Genomic DNA, 20,549 nt, shown 5'->3' on the forward strand with positions numbered 1-20,549 from the left:
ATGTCTCAAACAGGATTTAACAGGACTAAACGATGCTGTGTGGACCGTGTCTCCTCCTCTTCTATCAATAATATTTTTTATATGGTTAAGTAAAGTTTGGGCTTTTTATTTTCTTTTATCACACAAAACATCTTATGTGAAGATTTCCTCATCTTTGCTTCTCTACAGCAAATCAAGTAATCCAAAGTATTCAGATGATGTTACTCACCTTAAGTAATTTAATGGATTACGTTATAAACTACATTTTGGTGTATGTAATCTGTAATCTGTAGGGGAATACATTTTAAAAGTCACCTTCTCAACACTGGAGGTAAAGCTATGTTTATAAAAAAGAAAATCAGAAGAAACATTATGAAATTTTGTATATTTCCTAAAGGGGTGGACCTCTAAAACAACTGTATATAACACAGGTGTCAAACATAAGGCCCGGGGGCTGGATCTGGCCCTCCAAGTCCTTTAATCTGGCCCTCGGCAGATTTTCTACTAAAATATTTTAATCATATTTTCTATTAAAATATTGGTAATTTTCTGTTCCACTTAGCATAGCAGTGTCTCCCGTGCCTCTGTACGTGGCCCCTCCCACCAGAGCAGCACAAATGAAGACTTACCTCTTTCCAAACGCTCTTAAAGGACGATCGTTTTGACTGTTGAATGTGCCACCCTCATCAGCAAAATGTCAAAAATGAGAAAAGTGAACACCGAGAGCAGGATTTTCCAAGAAAAATTTACTTATTCCTATTTGCATTCAAGTTAATGTTAAAACATTGTGTTGAAATAGCATTTTTTTCATAATATTATAATATTTTGTAAAAGAAAGAGTTCATCAATTAAAAAAGATTTCTGTAATAGATCTGTGTTTCTCTGCACAAATATTTTAACTTATTGCTGTTTTTGGGGTTTATATGCCATGAGTTTTCTGATCCGGCCCCTTTAGGATCAAAGTAGGCTGGATACGGCCCCCGAACCAAAATGAGTTTGACACCCCTGGTATAGAAGATCTTTAATTGTGTACCACTCTCTTCCGTTTTGAAAAGAAGTTTCAAAAGAAGTTTAAATGTCTGGGTGGATACATTAATTATGATTCTTAGCTTTGCTTTACCTTGCTGTAATGTTTCCATTTAACAAAGGAATAAAGCTTAAACCTAAGCTTAAACTTCAGCCTTTTCAGTCTCTGTATGTTAAAGATGCATTGTGTAACTTTTCTGTTGAAGGGTCCATCAAATGCTTTTCCCCATGGAGATTATTATCGCTTTGTATGGAATGTTTCAAAGTATGGTATTAAACCTTTATATCACCATGGAGACCAAACCAGACCAAGTTACAAGCCAGATCTGTGGAGAGGTGACCCCGCTCAGTCAGAATGCCTGTTTCTAGGTGTTTTTGAGCTATAAAACCACGTGAAATTGAATAAATCTAAGGTTGAGCTGTTTAATGTCATGACATATTTTGGAAAACAAGCAGGTGATGGACCCCCAACCAAAAAGTTACACAGCGTACCTTTAAACATGACACAATATACCTGTGTCTGAAATAAATAAACCAATTACAGTGACATGTCTTTACAGTTAGAAGCAGAAAACAGGGCAAAACTTAAGAGCATAAGAATCAAGTGCACTTCTTTGAGGCAAATTACAAAAAATTTCAATCAAAAGCTTTTAGAACACCCTAATTTTTCCAGTTATTTATTGCAATTCAAGTCGTGCAGGTCCAATGAAGAGCTTGAAATGGTACAAAGGTAAAAACTGAACAGACAGAGGTTAATAAAAAAGATAAAAAATACAAAACACAAGTGCAAGCTCTGCCAAAACTACCTCAGGAAAAAAGAACAAGATGGTAAAGCTTGAAAACATGGAGTGTCCAGCACAGTGTCCAGACTTAAACCCCATCGAGCTGGTTTGGGATGAACTGGACAGAAGAGTGAAAGCCAAGAAACCTACACGTGCCACACATTTATGGGAACTTCTGCAACAGACTTGGGAAGAACTTTATGAAGAATATTTGATTTCTGTTGTAAAAAGAACGAGCCACGGGTGTGTTCAGCTCTTATATCTGCCAAAGGTGGACACTTTCATGAATCAAAAGTTTAGAATATGTTTTGCTTAAAAGTAAACAGTAAAAAAAATTGAAAAAGTGTGATGTTCTAAAACAGGGGTCTCCAACCTTTTTCTTCCAGGGAGCTACTTTTACCAAACAAAAATGCCAGAGAGCTACTCATTTTAGTGTTAGCAAGAAATTTTGTACATTTAAACTCCACGACAAACCTTAGATGGAGTACAGTTAGATACCTATAAAACACAAACCATTATTCATTTATTTATTTAGTTAGGCATCAAAAGTATACATTTACAATGGCAATTAATACAATTTTTGATATTCAACACTAGTGGTGTGCAAAAATATCAAAATATCGATATACTGTATCATTTAATGTGATGATACAGTATTGATATTGAGGCTGCTGTATAGATATATCGCCTAGAGTATTTTTTGGTGTATTTTACTCAATTATTTTGTTAGAGAGCTACAGTTTTGTTGCTTGTTTAGAGGAAAAAAACTTGTTTATGCAACACATTTGACATTTTCAGTTTTGATGAGTAAAATCCGTGTGTTTCATATGAACTTTGCACAGGAAGTGGTCTAACAAAGACTTTTTTTTTAATTGAACTGACTTTTTTTAATCTAATTGACTTGAAATATATTATATCGAATTAAAAGTGCATTGTATTGGGATATGTATTGTATCGTGGCCTATGTATCGAGGTATGTATCGTATCGGCAACTTCTTAATGATACCCAGCCCTATAACACAGTACCTACAATTCAGAAATCCCTTGTTGAGCTACTTGGAAGGGGGTGGAGAGCTACTGGGTGCCCCCGAGCTACAGGTTGGAGACCCCTGTTCTAAAACTTTTGACAGGTAGATTTAAATCAGTATAAGTTTTGCGAACCACAGAGGAACCCAATTTTTCCTTTCAAATCAAACTCTGAAATCCTCTCATACCTCTTTGCAATTCTTCACCCCGCCCCTAAACCAAAATCATTGTCTGTTGAAAATGAGCCCGGTTACATGAGTCGCCCATGTCTCCCAGACCAGTTAAACCAGATGCCACGCCTGCAGACTTCTTACGGCACAAGGGCACATGACGCTGGTGTTTGAGTTTCTCTTCCTCTGTGGACACTTCAACCAAATCAGCCACAAATACACACACAGGTAAGGCTATTCTTACTATAGTATTCTTATTATAGATGCGAGTATTGTGTATTTTATTATAGTAAATGTTTTTGACAAGTTGGGGAATGTATTACTAAAGAATGCAAGTTGCTTTTTGTTTAGTTTTTTAATGTTTTGTTCAGTTGTAGTACTTGTAACGGCAGTAAACACCAAAGATAGCATGTTTAACTTTGATATATGATTTCACACAAAGGATTCACACAAAGAAATTCTAGTCTTATTCACTTGTTTGTAAATATTTTTAACGTTGATGGCGTGGGAACTTAATTACTTTTGTTTAGTTTAACAGCACATTCCAATTAAAAGTTTTATAGTCTTATATAATACAGACCGACTTGTTTTTCTTTGGCTTATAGTAAGGTTTGCCTAGACTCATATTTTCTATATAAACAAAGAAATATAGAAAAAAGAAATGAATTGAGTTTGAGTCCAGTTTTATAGTGATGATTTGTCAATTAGCAATTCAAACTAAATATTCTTTATAATGTTCAAAAGTCCTCAAAATGGAACCTTAAACAATAAAACTGAAACCCTTGAACACTGTGACGAGATGGTCAGTAGAGGTGGGACCAAGTCGTGTCGTTTTGCAAGTCTCAAGTAAGTCTCAAGTCTTTGACCTCAAGTCCCAGTCAAGTTCCAAGTCGAGTCTTGAGTCACTGGCCCATAAGTCCAAGTCAAGTCCAAGTCGTCTGCTTTGAGCTTCAAGTCATTTCAAGTCTTTAAACCAAATACAGCTTAGATTTTTGCAGTTTGTATGACTTTTAAGATAAACTGTACTTTAAAAATCAGAGTATATTTATATATGAGTATTTATAGAGTACATAAGAGTTGTACAAATGCAATTTTTTTCCTTTTTAAATGTCTTGACAAGATCTTAGAGTGAATCACTACAGTCAAAACACAGAAAGAATTCAGATTTAAAAGTGCTTTTCAAGTCTTCTCAAGTCACTGACCTTCAAGTCCAAGTCGAGTCCCAAGTCTTAGTCCATTTTATCAAGTCAAGTCTCAAGTCCTAATCTATTTTATCAGTACACAAAAGCTGGATCATTTTTAATCTGGTAGCTCTTGCCTACTTGGACCTTCATTGTGGTGAAAAACAGTAATTACTTTTTTCTCTAAATCACAACTAAAATCACTTTTATTCAAATGTTGCATAGATTAGAGCAAGAATCATAATTGTAATAGAAATTAAATGCACAGCCCTGTCGCTACTGACTGATCACATTACTGCATGAAAGTTACACTGCATAACTTTTCTGGTTTCTGGTTTCTGCCTTGAAAGTCCCGCAATTAGGCATCAAACTCCGCCATCTTACATTTGTTTAATTACAGGTATTTTTATTGCTTAAAAATCCTGACGTGTAACTTGACATGGCTCCACCTGCTTGTTTTCATCTGGATAAATACACTAAATCTTACACTGTGGATTATTTCAGGTAGAGAAATGACATCTCCATGGAGACAAGCAGATGGCATACACTTTGCTAGAAAGGTTACACAGTGCGCCTTTAATGTGAAGACTTATGCATATATATATTCTCTTTGTGCTCATTTATTTCTCTGCTTCTCATCAATCGAGCTCAGGGATCAACCTTTCTTTACTCCTCATTTAAAGACGCACTGTGTAACTTTTCTGCTGTAGGCTCTGGCTCCTGCTTGTCTCCACAGAAATGATTGTTTTGCCTTGGATGTTCCACAGTACGGCATTAAACATCTATATAACGTCTATCTCAATTACGGGTGTTTTTATAACTAGAAAATGAAAAAAATATCTTGTGAGTGAGTCTACCTCTCCACAGATCTGACTTGTAACTTGCTTGATCGTGCCACCTGTTTATCTCTGCGGCGATAGATAAGTTTAATGTCACACTGTGGAACATTCCAGCTAAAGCAGTAGCATATAGGAATGTAACAGTAACCAAAATATCACGGTATCGCATCGTCAAAAGTTTCACAATAATATCATGGGCCTAAAAACAAAGAGAACTACATAGACCATGATGCTTTGCTCTGCTTCAGCCCAATCTACATGATGAAATACTGTTAGTAAACCTTACATACTACTACTAGGGTTAAATTTGAAACATTTTGACATTTAACAGTAGTAAAAAATACCCTAAGCGTCATTCTTTTATTCTGAAATTTGATGACTTTTCCTAAATTTTGCCAAAATACCCAAAAATGAAAATAATTTAAAACTGTATACTTTTGTACAGGTGCTACAAATTTTTGGACACTGAGGCTGGTTCGTGTCAATTTTGATCCAAATCTACTGAGATGGATTTTAGATTTATCAGTGCGGGTCGAAAGAAGGAAAATAGAAGTTTTAGGGAATCTTGAAACTGTGGAACTGTACAGACCATGTTTGTGTGTATTTTTTAATGGGACAGTAACAATAACCAAAATATCGTGGTATTGTATCGTCGAAGTTCTCACAATAATATCATGGACCATCACAATATATTGAAATACAAGTTTCTTTGCTTAAATGAAGAGTTATGGTGCAGCAACAGCTAAAAAAAGACAGAGGAAACTACATAGACCATGATCCTTTGCTCCATTTCAGTGTAGACTACAAGAAGAAATAAGAGTTCTAAACACTTTCAAGTCTTTAGTTCTTTGGCTTAAGTCTTGTCAAGGCATTTTAAGAGAAAAAAGTAGAATATTTACAGTTTGAGCTGTTTAGCCTCCACAAAATATCACAATAAATATCGTTCTGTGAGATGTATATCGTGAAAATATCGTACTGAGAGATTTGGATATTGTTACATCTCTAATCGTGAGCTTTTCCCGCGATATCACAATAAATATCGTACTGTGAGGTTGATACCGTGATGATATCATATCATCACACTTGGATATCGTTACACCTCAGTGATGACAGAGTTCGAGACTTCACTGTTTTGAGATTCCCCCATGCCCCAGGTTCCCAGAATTAGACGCCTGTTGGTTTTGAAAGGGAAAAGTGGAATCTCAAAACAGTGAAAGGAGTGATCATCCTGTTTATGGAGCACAAAAGGAACACAAGTCAATCAAGTGGGAGACACATCTTTTCTTCTAAGTTTGATTTCACTCAGGACACCACAGTTGTCTCATACATGCAAAAGAACAAGAATGTCATCCTTATGAGTGTTGTAAAACCTTAAAAAATATGCTCTTCCTGCTTTCTGAAACATTATATTTATATTTTACATATATTTATTCAAGTGGGATAATTTATTTAGACGTTTCTAAAAGTTCAAAATTTGGTATAGACACTTCTTGGTCCGGGTCAAAAGTCTGTAAAGGTTAAGCACTTTTAAATCTGAAGTATTTTGACTGACATCCCTAAAAGCATATCCCCAGAAAACCTACACAATGCATCTTTAAAATCTCTCACATACTTTTGCAAGAGTAACATCTGATTAAAACCCAACCTGCACTTTGGGAAAGCTTGAAAAGGTTCACGTCGAATCACTTGCGTGCCACCAATCTACTTTAGTGTCAGTGTTAAATAAATGGGGCGCCGGTGTATGGGATGTTATTTTAGCGTCAGGGTTATCACTTAATACAGCGTAAAGTCTGTGGGGAGCCATCGTAACAGACACTTAAGAGACAGAGTGATTCTCGAGGCAGGACCAGTGTTCATCAGACTGGAAGAAGAGCGCATCTGTCAGTTCAATGGGACTTCAGTCAATAAGACCCCCATAAGGGATTTAAGCACAGTGTTAATGATACGCTTTTACTCACAGGGAAAATTCCATTGTCAGCGTTATGGATTGTGTTTACTGAGCGTACGCATTCATTTGGACTAAACAGCGATGCTAATGTACAGCGAGGTGGTTTGATATTATAAGCAGCGGAAGCCCGTGAGGCGTTTGGTGGAGAGGATGAGAAAAGGGAATTTGAAGAATGTAGTACGGCTGGTTGAAAGAGTTCTCTAAACTGGTGAAAGCACAATAACAAAATAACTCATGGCTTACTCATTTGGAAAGTTCAAATCAGGTTTTTGTGCTAAATGATTTCCCATTTAGCACAAAAACACGATAAAGGCAGAAATTTTTACTACAAATTTAAGTCATTCTACCACGTTTAGCTCCATACCATCACATTGCATTATGATACAGAGCAAAATGTATATTCAAAGACTTATCAAAGGTACAGGAGCTCTACAAATCTGTGTGAAATGGACAAATGTGAATGATACACTACATCGACACTTTTTTAAATATTCCATCCAATCCTTGTATTTGCAGAGGTCACTGGTGCTAGGCTAGTGCATGTCAATGGCCATAGTTATCCTGACACTAAAAACAGTCTTACCCACTCCACAAAACACCCAAAACAAATCTGTTAATATGCCACACTGTTGATGTGAATGTCTGTGTTGATAGAATAATGTTTGAAATAAAAGTAACCTTGCATCGCATGAATCGTCGCATGTTGAGGGACTATTTTCTCATATATCAGTCCGCCGCTGCCAAGCTTTCTATCAGGAACTCGCCGCTGCTGTTCAGACATAAATCCATCAAATGCAAGGTTGGTTTTACTTCTAAAATTATTCTATCAACACAAACATTTACATGGACAGTCTGGTGTAATAATAGATTTGCTTCGGGTGTTTTGTGGAGTGGGTAAGACTGTTTTTAGTGGCAGGATAACTATGACCATTGACATGCACTAGCCTAGCACCAGCGACCACTGCAAATACAAGGACTGGATGGAATATTGAAAAAAGTGTCTCCACACGTCTCCAACACTCTGGCTCAATAGGAAATGACATCCTATGTCCAAAATTCCAGACTGTTCCTTGAGAATTGGTTTGTTACCTTTTCATAGATTTAAGCTACATTAAATAGAGAGCCATTTACAACAAAATATCCAACAGTTCAAAATTTTCATAATTCTGAAACTCATAAATAGCACCAGCTTTCATTTCTTAGGAAAGACATTCACTGAAGATTATGAATTTAAAAAAAGCGAGTAAAAAAGTCGAAAGGCGAAGCTCGCGATTTACCGGTCAGTCTTCGTTCCTACTCTCACCTATGGTCATGAGCTCTGGGTAGTGACCGAAAGGACGAGATCGCGGATACAAGCGCTCGAAATGAGTTTCCTCCGCAGGGTGGCTGGGTGCTCCCTTAGAGATAGGGTGAGGAGCTCAGTCACACGGGAGGAGCTCAGAGTAGAGCCGCTGCTCCTCCACGTCGAGAGGAGCCAGTTGAGGTGGCTCGGGCATCTGTTCCGGATGCCTCCTGGGCGCCTCCCTCGGGAGGTGTTCCGGGCATGTCCCACCGGGAGGAGGCCCCGGGGAAGACCCAGGACACGCTGGAGGGACTATGTCTCTCGGCTGGCCTGGGAACGCCTCGGGGTCCCCCCGGAGGAGCTGGAGGACGTGTCTGGGGTGAAGGAAGTCTGGGAGTCCCTGCTTAGGCTACTGCCCCCGCGACCTGGCCCTGGATAAGCAGAAGAAAATGGATGGATGGATGGAGTAAAAAATTTAGAATGAACAATTCTCTAAAACTAACTGGCCATGATGTATTGTTATTATTTCACTATCTGCTTTTCTCCATTGAGGTGTTATTTTGCTTTGCCTGCATGGAATGTTCCACAGCATGGGATTAAATTTACACCTATAACAGATCTGTGCTGTCCTCACAACACGTGACTATGTGAAGCTAGACAGCTAGTGAACAATAAAAAAAAACCCATACACAAGGCGTACTTTTGCTTTTATGGAGGTCTCTAGTATATATAAATGTAACTGGATCATACAGAAAAAAGAAGGCATATTATTTGCTACACAGTACATTTAGTGCACAAAATACAAGTAGCTATCTTATGCACGTGTAATACGGCAGTAGATAACTCAGTGAAAAAAACACAAGTTCACTATTTACAAAATAAAATACAATATGTGACCTCAATCAAAATGCTTGTGAACATATAATATTTACAAAGATGAAAGTTTTCCAAGATTCAAACTTTTAGAACACAATCAGCGTGTACAAGAGCGATTTTCAGACTTCATTTGCCGTAAAACTACCGAGAGCAGAAAAAAATGTGACTCAAGAGCGCTCACTCTGTACTGAAAATAAAACGATCCTTAAAGGTGAAGATATCTCACTCTGATAGTTTTACCCAAATCTTTTAACACTTTGCAGATATGAAATGAACCTATTTATTTACTAAGAATGAACTTATTTATAACTTTTAACTAACTTATTGACCTTATAACATATGAATGTCTTTTAACTCAAAAAACATGACAGACCTGTTTTGGTGCTGTCCGTTTGTCTCCATGTAAGGTTAAAACCAAAACAACAGGCCTATGCGCTCCCTCGGAATTTCTGTCATACTTTTTTTTTTTTTTTTTTAAGCAGTCTATTTGAATTCTTAAGGCCAAAACTATTTATAGATGTTTCTGCCGCTGCACAACTTTTCAGCATATGGTGGATGAGAATGTGGTGCCATTATTTTACGAGTAATACAGTCTGTCTAATTGTACAACTTTCTAATTTGTTCTGTGTAACACATTCTCAGTGTGGGCTTCGGCATAAACATTATGACTAATATACATCAAGTGCATCTGAGTCTCCATAAAGCCCTCGCATTACAGCAGCCATTACCACAAACAACACAGGGAGATGAGTGGGCGTCATATAACATAATGAACAAAGTATAAAAACTCAAGTATAGTGTTTAATCGATTTCCCGTCTTTTTTGTAATCCCACAGCTGTACATCTTCACACCTGTTTGCAAAACATCATGGGTAAAGGCGCAGGAGAGGAGTGGGATGACAGGGACCTGGAGACGTATCCGGAAGACGACAAGCCCTCCAAGGTGGTTGACTCCCAGCCCAAAAAGTCCAAAGAGAAGGAAAGTTCTGGAGGAGGCTGTCCCAAATGCTGCATCCAAACCCGGAACTGTCTGATGAGTCCGGAGTGCGGGAGAGCTCTGCAGATCTCCAGCGTGGTGGCGATGTGTGGCATGTGTCTGCGTATGTTTGTCTGTAAGTGTTCATTTTCGTACATTTCAGTTGTAATATTCTCAAAATCTGTTTCTAGAAGATCAAGTATTGGATTAGAGACGCAAAGGACTTCACTTTATATATAAACTGTGTGTTCGTCCAGTGCTTTTCATCACTGAGATGTTATTGCTTCATCTGAAATGTTTCACAGTATGACATAAAATTTTTTTATCATCATGGAGACCAAACCAGACTAAGTTACAGGTCAGATCTGTGGAGAGGCGACCCTACTCACAGTCAGAATGCCTGTTTTCGAGGTATTTTTGAGCTATAAAACCACCTGTAATTGAATAAATGTAAGGCAGAGCTATTTAATGCCATACTGTGGAACATTCCAGGCAGAGCAATGATGTATCCATACAAATAAGCAGGTGATGGACCCCCAAACGAAAAGTTACATAGTGCACCTTTAAAGCGGTCGAGTTTTCGGAGCTTTTTAATCTCAGTTTAGGGAGGTAGGCAAAAGAAGATATGGTGACGGCTTCAACTAGATGCCACCTCGGAAAGTAATTCAGAATAATTTGTCACTGCAATAACGCTAGGTAGCTCAAATCGACAGGACACCGGCTATGTTGTAAACTGAAACAAAAATGACAAACAAGGCAATCACAAAAATGACACAAATGATGCAAATGAAATGTTATTCTGTGTTGTGTCACACATCTCTGACATTTAAAGGATTGCATTTGTTCTCTAACTGAAACAATGCAGGGTTATTAACACAGCGGCATGTTTACTGTAAATGAATCCGCTGATGATGTTTTTTTTTTCTTTCTCTGACAGAATCTAATCTCGGGGGTCATCTCATCTCCACGCGTTGCCATGGTGATCAGGAGGCTTCAGGAGGAAACTCAACCTTCAGTCCTATTAACAAAGATGATTAATACAAGCTTAAAACTGTTTTTTTTTTCTCTCCACACTATTTATTGGATCAGATTATCCATGCCGCTCTGTACAAAGTGTAAGTAGGACAAACCCAATGAAGAGATATTAAAATCTAAGAAGGAATCTAGTTTTGATTTATTAGTGGTGTGGAACAAGTTTGACTCACTGTTGTCTACCTGAACAAATGTACATAGTGTTTTTATAGACTTTAATAAAATCCGTACAGCCAAGAACTGCTGTTGTTGTCTTTAAGAAGTTAAGATTGTATAGAAAAGTGTGTATAGAAATCCAATCCAAGTTTAGCACATTCTATAAGCAAGACAGTTTCCAAAGTGCTGGACAGAGCACTGTAAGACATTTAACTCTACAAAGTCATAATAAATCAATTAAAGTAGTACAAAAACAATAAAATATAAAAAAAAATCTATAAAGAAATCATTTAGCTTTTTTTACTTTTTCATTCATTTATTTCTTTGTTTGAGCCAGATACAACAAAATTCAAAAACAATAACAAAAATAGTGATATATACCTGACATATTTGGGACCTGGTGCTCAAAAGGAGTAAGATGAATTTTAAAAAACGTATGGAGTCCTACCCCAATCGTTTTACATAATCACGTGGTTCACTTTTTTTATTTTTTTATTTTTTAATCACCTTTGGAGTGCGTACCTGCCATTTGCAAAAAATTATACCCACATATATACAAAAACATATCCACATATACTTAAATACATATGCAAGTACACACATATGTACATACAAACATACATATAAACATAGATATCCAGTAGATATACTCCATATAAATGTTTACACACATGCATAACAACATATACATACATGCAGAAACATATTTTCGTTTATAGTCGTACAAACTAATAATAATGTTAATCTAGGCACAAAGTTTATCGTTTATGATGGTACAAAATAAACAGTAACTTTTTAAATGGAAATATAATAGTTAATGATTCAGTTAACAGTGATATTACCCCAAAACTAGAAGATTTTTGGTTGGAGTCCCTGAGATAATTAAGGTAATGGAGATAATGCCTGATCTTGCATACTTATTCTTCTCTCAAACACTCTGTTCCACCTTGTGATGTCATGCGGTAATACAGGAAGTGCTCCACTGTGTTTTTAAACTGCGTACACTTTCACTACAGTCATTTGGATCATTTCAGCCCTGGAATTGTCCATCTCTACTGAACTAAAGGTAAATGCTGTTAAATTAAAAATTCTTCCTTCAGGTAAGTAAGTCAGTAAGTTTTTATTTATGTAGTGCTTTCACAGACATTTATCACAAAGATGCTTTACAGAACATTATTCAGTCACTCCACATCCAGGGGTGGTAAACTACTATTGTAGCCACAGCTGCCCTGGGACAGACTGACAGAAGCAAGGCTGACAGTCTGCACCATTGGCCCCTCCGGCCACCACCATCACTCAAACACACACACCACTTTCATACTAGGCAATGTGGGTGAAGGACATAAGGACACAACAAGAGTTTTTGTGACTGGCGCCCCCCTGTGGCACCTGATTTTCACAGCAGTCTCCCATCCAAGTACTGACCAGACCCGGTCCTGCTGAGCTCCTAAGATCTGACGGGATCAGGCTGGTATGATCACGGTTGGAGTCCTAGTTAAGTCACAATCATTGCCATTGTGCGATAGATATAATGCCTGATCTTGCATACTTAGGCTGAGTTTTTCTTTTGTGATGTCATGTGGTAATACAGGAAGTCCTCCACTGTGTTTTTAAACTCCATACACATTCACTACAGTCATTTGGATCATTTCAGCCCTGGAACTGCCTATCTCTTCTGAACTAAAGAAAAATGCTGTTAAGTTTTTTGATCTTCAGAGATGTAGACAGACTAATAATAAAGGATCACTCAAAAATGTGTGAATAAAACAAAACATCCAGGTCTGTTTTTCAGGAGGTAACAACATTATAACATAACTTAAAGCTCACAAGAGTCAATTTTGCATAATATAATATAAGTAATTAATAACAAACTGTGGAACACTCCAGATAAAGTACTTGCATCTCCATGGAGACAAGCAGAAAAGCTGCACAATGCACCTTTGACCGACCAATGCTGCTGGTGGAATAATCATAAAGCTAATCAGGGAATCTCAGCAGCTCTTCGCATGTACCATCTGCCTGTTTCGTAACACCACAGTGATATAAGATAAACTGAAGGATTGTGGGACAGCTGGCCGACCTACATTTGAGTTTAACACCAGGTCCAGACTATCTCACTTCCTCTGCGGGTGACAAAGAGAGTGGGCGAGCGACACAGGAGCAGACACAGTGGCACAGAAGACATCTAGTCTCGGACAAACGCTATACTAAACATTCTTCGGAGATGTGGGGTGAGATGTGGTGAAAGTTGCGGTTGAAAGTGTCGGGGAGAATATAAAGTTATAAAGGTCATGGTAGTTTGACAGTTTTTAGAGTTAAGATTTTAACCAAAAACTCCATATTCAGTGTTCAGTTGGTGATTTTCCTCTGTGAAAGTTCAGTATCACAATATTTCAGGATACCAAGTAATACTATGGCATAATATTGTGATATCATAACCTTTGTATTAACATGCATTGAAACATTAATCCTCTCCTCCCCCTTCCACCTCAGTATCAATATTTTTGCATGTGAATCACTACTTTTTGATAGCTCAGTCAGTATCAATATACAGATATTTGGTATTGTTCGGTCCATCACTAGTTTGAAGCTTTGGCAGCAGTCCTCCATCGCCATAGTAATTAAGGTTTTAGATTAAAATACTATATTTTCTCACAGAAAGACAAAAAGATTCTCACAGGAACATCAAATAATTTGTCTAAAACCACAAATACCATTAAGAAGTCATCATTTCTGTACTCAACCATAAAAGAGCTTTGATATTTTCAGGTTTATGTTGAAAAGAGGATTTCCATACTGGAGGAGGGTGACAGGTTTGCCACCTTCTTTACTATTATAGAGGTGCTGCTTTGCCTGGAATGTTCCATGGTATCATCTATATCCTGAGCATTGCAAAATTCATTCTTATTGTGAACGGGATCGTCTCTCCTCAGATCTGACCTCTAATTTGGCAAGGTGCTACCTGCTTAAAAGTTTAATTTCATATTGTAAAACATACCAGGCAATGATGCAATTAATAGTCAGGCTGGTGCTATCTAGTGCCTCCGCTCAATTTCATTTCTCTCCAGCGACTAGGTCAGGAATCAGAATACACTAGACGGTTTGCAAAAACCTCGGCAGTGAGAGTCCGGGCTCCAGCTAATCAGCGAAGAGCCATGTATTCTGTGTTGGCAACGATTCCCGAGATCGAGGACAAAGAGAATGTTTGGTGAGTTTTATCAAGGGGAAAGACGTTATTGCCCTTCTTCTTACGAGATTTGGGAAAAGCTTAATATACAAGTTAGCCCCGTTAACGGAATAGACGTAATGACTGATCTTGCATACTTAGGCTAAGTTTTTCTTTTGTGATGTCATGCGGTAATACAGGAAGTCCGCCACTGTGTTTTTAAACTCCATACACCTTCACTAGAATCATTTGGATCATTTCAGCCCTGGAATTGCCCATCTCTACTGAACTAAAGGTAAATGCTGTTAAGTTTTGAGCTTCGGAGACATAGACAGACTAATAATAAAGGATAAATCAGAAATGTGTGAATCAAACAAAACACAAATCCAGGTCTGTTTTTGAGGCGATAAAAACATAACATGGCTTAAAGCTCACAAGAGTCAATTTTGCATAATATAATATAAGTAATTAATAACAAACTGTGGAACATTCCGGACAAAGTACTTGCATCTTACACATTGCACATTACATACGTCACGACCAAATAGCAGCGATTGGTTAAATTAAAAAAAGTACCTGCCTAATGTCGAGCGAATCCTAATGCTGCGAGGTTAGACGGTTTCCACAAAGTGAAACCAGCCAATGAATCAGGCAATGCAATTACACCTCCATGGAAACAAACACACAGCAAATCCTTCACCTGAAAAGTTACACATTGTACCGTTAATAATCCTATATTACGCAAAATTTACTCTTCTGAGCTTTAAGCCATGCGATAATGTTGTTACCTCTTCAAAAAACACACTTGGAGTTGTATTTTGTTTCTTTCACATGTTTATTACACCCTTTATTATTAGTCCGTCTACATTTCTAAAGCTCAAAATGTTCTCTTCCAACTCCAAGTATGTTTGCGATAAGGAAACAACATTAAAACAGATCATAAAATAGCATAATATGGACACTTTAAAACTACAACTCTTGTGAAACTATTTAAAAAAAAAACTTTATTTACCCCACCAAAAACCTAGATCCAGTCATGCAGGTATGAAGGTGTATTTTTCAAAAGGTTTCTGACCATGGACATTTGAATAGCCAGAGTCTCAAATGTGGGTTCAGTGTTCAGTAAGTGCAACCCAAAGTGACAGCTATTATTTCTGAAGTGCAGAGCCAGATGGATGTGGACATGACTCACGCGGCAATAATGGAGAAGAGTGTGAATGCCTGTTAGCCCAGCACAAGAACACGTAGCTGTATTGTTAAAGGACCAGTATTACACTATGATATAATCTTGTTTCCTTATTACAATCATGCCTTGACTTGTGTTTTGATTCGTTCACATGTTTAACACACAACACCTCCATTTTTAGGCCGAGTTCTTCTCTCAGACAGAAAACACTCTGGTCCACCTTCTGATGTCAACTTTGCCAATGATTTGGACAAGATGAAGTGAAGATTGAGTTTGCTTTTTTACCACAGACCAGGGGTTTTCAAATCGGATGAATGTGAGCCACTTCTTAGAGTATGTAAAACAGCCGAGCCGACCTGGTTTAGACCTGGTTGATTTTATTTCTGGTTTAGACCTGGTTTAGACCTGATTTTAGTCTTGGTTTAGTCACGATTTAGTCCTGGTTTAGTCCTGATTTAGTCACGATTTAGTCCTGGTTTAGTACTAGTTTTAGTTCTGGTTTAGTCCTGATTTAGTCCTGGTTTAGTTCTGGTTTTAGTTCTGGTTTAGTCCTGGTTTTAGTTCTGGTTTAGTCCTGGTTTTAGTTCTGGTTTAGTCCTGGTTTAGTTCTGGTTTAGTCCTGGTTTAGTCCTAGTTCAGTCCTGGTTTTAGTTCTGGTTTAGTCCTGGTTTTAGTTCTAGTTTAGTCCTGGTTCAGTCCTATTTTTAGTCCTGATTTAGTCCTGGATTAGTCCTGGTTTAGTTCTGGTTTAGTCACGATTTAGTCCCGGTTTAGTACTAGTTTTAGTTCTGGTTTAGTCCTGATTTAGTCCTGGTTTAGTCCTGGTTTAGTCCTGCTTTAGTCCTGGTTTAGTCACGATTTAGTCCTGGTTTAGTTTACTAGTTTAGTTCCTGGTTTAGTTTTCCTGGTTTAGTTCTGGTTTAGTCCTGGTTTTAGTTCTGGTTTAGTCCTGGTTTTAGTTCAGTTTAGTCTGGTTTAGTCCTGGTTTAGTCCTAGTTCAGTCCTGGTTTTAGTTCTGGTTTAGTCCTGGTTTTAGTTCTAGTTTAGTCCTGGTTCAGTCCTAGTTTTAGTCCTTGGTTTAGTCCTGGTTTTAGTCCTGTTTAGTCCTTGTTTAGTCCTGGTTTTAGTTTTGGTTTTAGTTCTGGTTTAGTTCTGGTTTAGTTCTGGTTTTAGTTCTGTTTTAGTTCTGGTTTAGTCCTGGTTTTAGTTCTGGTTTAGTTCTGGTTTTAGTTCTGGTTTAGTCCTGGTTTTAGTTCTGGTTTAGTCCTGGTTTTAGTTCTGGTTTAGTTCTGGTTTTAGTTCTGGTTTAGTCCTGGTTTTAGTTTTAGTTCCTGGTTTTAGTTCTGGTTTTAGTTCTGGTTTAGTCCTGGTTTTAGTTCTGGTTTAGTTCTGGTTTAGTTCTGGTTTAGTCCTGGTTTTAGTTCTGGTTTAGTCCTGGTTTTAGTTCTGGTTTAGTTCTGGTTTTAGTTCTGGTTTGGAGGGGCGGTCCATGCAGTGTACACAAGGCAAAAACTGTGAGTAGGTTGTCAGGTTATCAGTACGGCTGCAGATGTGTACAGATGTGAACCATTATTTTTTCTTCATGTGTGTGTTGTGCCTCACCAGTGGCTCTTTGGTGCCCCCCAGGGGAGGCAGGCCTCACCTACTGACGACCTCTGCCATAAACTATATATATTAAAGTTTTACGTCGACGTCACAAAACCATGTGACCTGGTGTTTATGCCGCCATATTGGAGGTCAAACTATCCATCTGGACCCACGTGTAGTATTCATGTGTGATAAAATAACAATGGTTTTGATCTGTGTTGCTATGGGATGTTCCAGCTGGAGACAATCTGCCAAAGTTTCTTTCTATCAGATCCCGACTGATAAAGATCGCAGACAGAGGTGGATAGCGGACATAAAAACAGAGGGATGGAGATGAGTACAATCGTCCGTGCAGTCAACATGACCAGCTCCACACAAACAAAGAAGAGATTTACAGTAAATGAAATGATATCTACCAAAACTATTTTTCCTTTATTTTCTATTGTTTGTGCTGTTTAAAGTTGCCATGATTATATTGTAATAAACCGAATAATCCCAAAACAAAACATTAAATCACATGACTACCACATGTTCCAAATAGGAAGAGAGCATGGAATATTGGAATATTATCGTCCCTCTCTCTGAAACTGCTGCTGTGAGTCTTGTCATTTTGGTCTTAAAATATTCATATTAACCCGCTCTACATGATCCTGCAGTTTTTACTTCACCATTTTTTCCATTAATAAATTCCTATTCCTATGTAATAAAGTCGCCCCACTCACTGCTAGCGTCTGTGAGCTTCATTTGACTGGAGCTGAACACTACGGGTGACGTCACTCTCACTTAGGCTACGTTTAGACTGCAGCCTGAAGTGACCCAAATCAGATTTTTTCACCCCTATGTGACCTGTATCTGATCTTTTAACAACACAGATGCGATTTTTTTCAAATGTGACCCAGGCCACTTCGATATGTGCTCTAAAAACCGATACATATCTGATCTTTTGACACGCGACTTCATTCTGAACGGCCAGGTCACATTCATCGGAGTCTAGTCAATGGAGGGAACGCGAGGTAAGCAAGTTAATCAATATTTGTGGGGGATCGCTGTATTCAGGCCAAATAGGAGGAGTCTTATCAGAACTAGGCGTTTAATTCTAAAAGACATGTCCGAGCATAGATACAGGCGGTTCTGGCTCCAATGTCAACGAAAAATAAAAAGACTGTGAGCCAAATACAAGGAGGCTAAAGAAAAAAACAAAAATGGCAGTGGACGTGCAACCTGTCCATTTTACGAAGAACTGGACCGTATTTTGCGACTACGTGTGATGTCGTTGTGTCCTCCAATGTGCATGCGGGACAATTTTGGGGCATTTAAAGGTCACGCTGAAGATCACGTACAAGTTGCATTTAATTGGAAATGTGAACGACCTCACAAAAAAATCGGATTTTACAAAAAAATCCAAATTAAGCATTCAGTCCTGCAGTCTGAACGTAGCCTTAGTCCATTTCTTTATACAGTCTATTCTTATTTCCCATGACAACTCTTGATTAGTAGCTGGAACAACAGTGAATAAATATCAGAACACAATAAAGAACTTAAGTTAACATTACACTACAATACCTCTGCTTCATAATATTCCCTTTTCCACAGTAATTTCCTGTTTATTCAGCTCCCGCCACCTTCTTCTTTGTCACCGCTGCCATCACAACACAGGGGTGACATTTTAAGCCGACAGATTAGGGCCTCACTCCAATTAATTTCGCCTTCCTTTCCCCCTGTTAAATACACAATCAAGCAAAGGCAAAATGTCAGAGAAACAAACCAGGAACCGCCGTGTGCTTGACAATTACCACCGAGCGACTCACAAATGCCAATATGTTAAAGTGGAGCTGTGTGTGAGAAGAATAGAACCTTTGTACAAGAACTTCTATTGTTAAGAACTGGAAGGGCCAAAACCGTTAGAGACGTGCCAAAGGAGAAAATGGATAATTATCATGAAATTAAAGGGCTCATATTATGCTATTTTCTGGTCTGTTACAATGCTGTTTCTTCATAACAACATACCACACACCTTCATGAGAATCATTTGGATAAGTTCAGCCCCATTTCTACTGAATTATGTTCAATTTGACATGTTTCTTCTGTCTCCAAACCAAAGGATAAAACTGATAATTATCATGAAATTAAAGGGACAGTTCAGAATTTGGACATAGGACCTCATTTCTTAGTGAACCAGAGTGTTGGAGACGTGTGGAGACACTTTTTAAAATATTCCATCCAGTCCTTGTATTTGTAGAGGTCGCTGGTGCTAGGCTAGTGCATGTCAATGGCCATAGTTATCCTGCCACTGAAAACAGTCTTACCCACTCCACAAAACACCCGAAACAAATTTATTATTACACCAGACTGTCCATATAAATGTCTGTGTTGATAGAATAATTTTAGAAGTAAAACCAATCTTGCATTTGAAGGATTTATGTCTGAGCAGCAGCAGCGAGTTGTACTTCCCGATAGAAAGCTTGGCAGTGGCGGATTGATATATGAGAAAATAGTCCCTCAACATACGACGATTCAAGCGATGCAAGGTTTGTTTTATTTCAAACATTATTCTATCAACGCAGACATTTACATCGACACTCTGGTGTAATAATAGATTTGTTTCAGGTGTTCTGTGGACTGGGTAAGACTGTTTTTAGTGGCAGGATAACTATGGCCATTGACATGCACTAGCCTAGCACCAGCGACCTCTGCAAATACAAGGACTGGATGGAATATTTTAAAAAGTGTCTCCACACGTCTCCAACACTCTGGAAATGAGGTCCTATGTCCAAAATTCCAGACTGTCCCTTTAAAAGTGCACTGTGTAACATTTCTGGTGAAGGGTCTGCTAATTGCTTTTGTTTGGCTCAGTGGTCATGTCATAGTTTTGTCTCGATTCCACAATATAGTTTTTAAAGACCCTGTATTACGCAAAAATGACTCTTGTGAATGATATAATATTGTTACCTCGTCAAAAACATACCTGGAGTTGGGTTTTGTTTCGTTCACACATGTTTGAGTGATCGTTCAAGGCTCAAAATGCTTTGTTCCACCTTGTGATGTCATGAAGCGGTAGTTTTCAAGTTAGCAGCTACCATTTAACTTTATTTAGTATTATTTATTTAGATTGGTCATTCCAGAGCTGAAATTATACAAATGACTCTAGTGAAGGTGCAAGGAGTAAAAAAAAAAAAAAATGTTTTCAGTTTGAGAGAAAAACTCCATATATTTTTGATGAGAAAGCAACATAAAATAGATCAGAAAATACCTTAATATGAGCCCTTTGGTGTTCAAAAATACCTTCAAAATACCTTGTAAAATATGCATTCCTGTTGTGAGCGGATATGCCTCATTT

The 20,549-nt window shown here is 38.0% G+C and overlaps 1 long non-coding RNA gene across 1 annotated transcript; it reads left to right on the top strand.

Annotated features, from left to right (window-relative positions):
* The first annotated feature begins 3,114 nt into the window (after positions 1–3,114).
* LOC110154407 (uncharacterized) lies at positions 3,115–11,357 on the top strand. Its single transcript, XR_002318607.2, has 3 exons — positions 3,115–3,211; positions 9,946–10,221; positions 11,023–11,357. It is a non-coding gene; the product is annotated as an uncharacterized LOC110154407 (long non-coding RNA).
* The last annotated feature ends 9,192 nt before the right edge of the window (positions 11,358–20,549 follow it).

Source organism: Boleophthalmus pectinirostris, unplaced genomic scaffold (assembly GCF_026225935.1).
Source record: "Boleophthalmus pectinirostris isolate CB_2022bp ecotype Guang Dong unplaced genomic scaffold, ASM2622593v1 HiC_scaffold_14, whole genome shotgun sequence".
Taxonomy (NCBI): Eukaryota; Metazoa; Chordata; class Actinopteri; order Gobiiformes; family Gobiidae; genus Boleophthalmus; species Boleophthalmus pectinirostris.